A 431-nucleotide genomic window follows, 5' to 3' on the forward strand; every position below is an offset into this window, starting at 1 on the left:
GCGCACGCCGAGATGCCGGTCACCACCACCGAAACTCACTGGGGAGGAGGAGGAGGGGGCAGGAGGGATTTCCAGGGCTGGGAAGGGGGATGTAGGGGACCTCCGAGGGGGACCGACAGCCTGCAAGTACCCTCTGGATGGTGCTGCTGGTGGGGCAGAGTGACAGGGAGTCCCTTCCCGGGGACAGACCCCGGGGGGCATGAAGGGGAGGCTGAGACGAGGTGAGCAGAGAGGAGAAACCCGGGCAGGGGGGCTCCTAGGAGGGCTTTTGAAGACGAGGAGGTGACTGGTGGGGTGTGACAAGGCAGTGTCCCTGGCTGGCAGGAGGACAAGGATAGAGGCAGTTGCGGTTGGGGAGTCCCTGGGCATTTCTGGCTGGGTTTTGGGGCTTGCTCCCACTTGTCCCTGTTGTGGCATCGGGTCGGAGCAGC

The sequence above is a fragment of the Fulmarus glacialis genome, unplaced genomic scaffold (genome assembly GCF_000690835.1).
Source record: "Fulmarus glacialis isolate BGI_N327 unplaced genomic scaffold, ASM69083v1 scaffold30193, whole genome shotgun sequence".
Lineage (NCBI taxonomy): Eukaryota > Metazoa > Chordata > Aves > Procellariiformes > Procellariidae > Fulmarus > Fulmarus glacialis.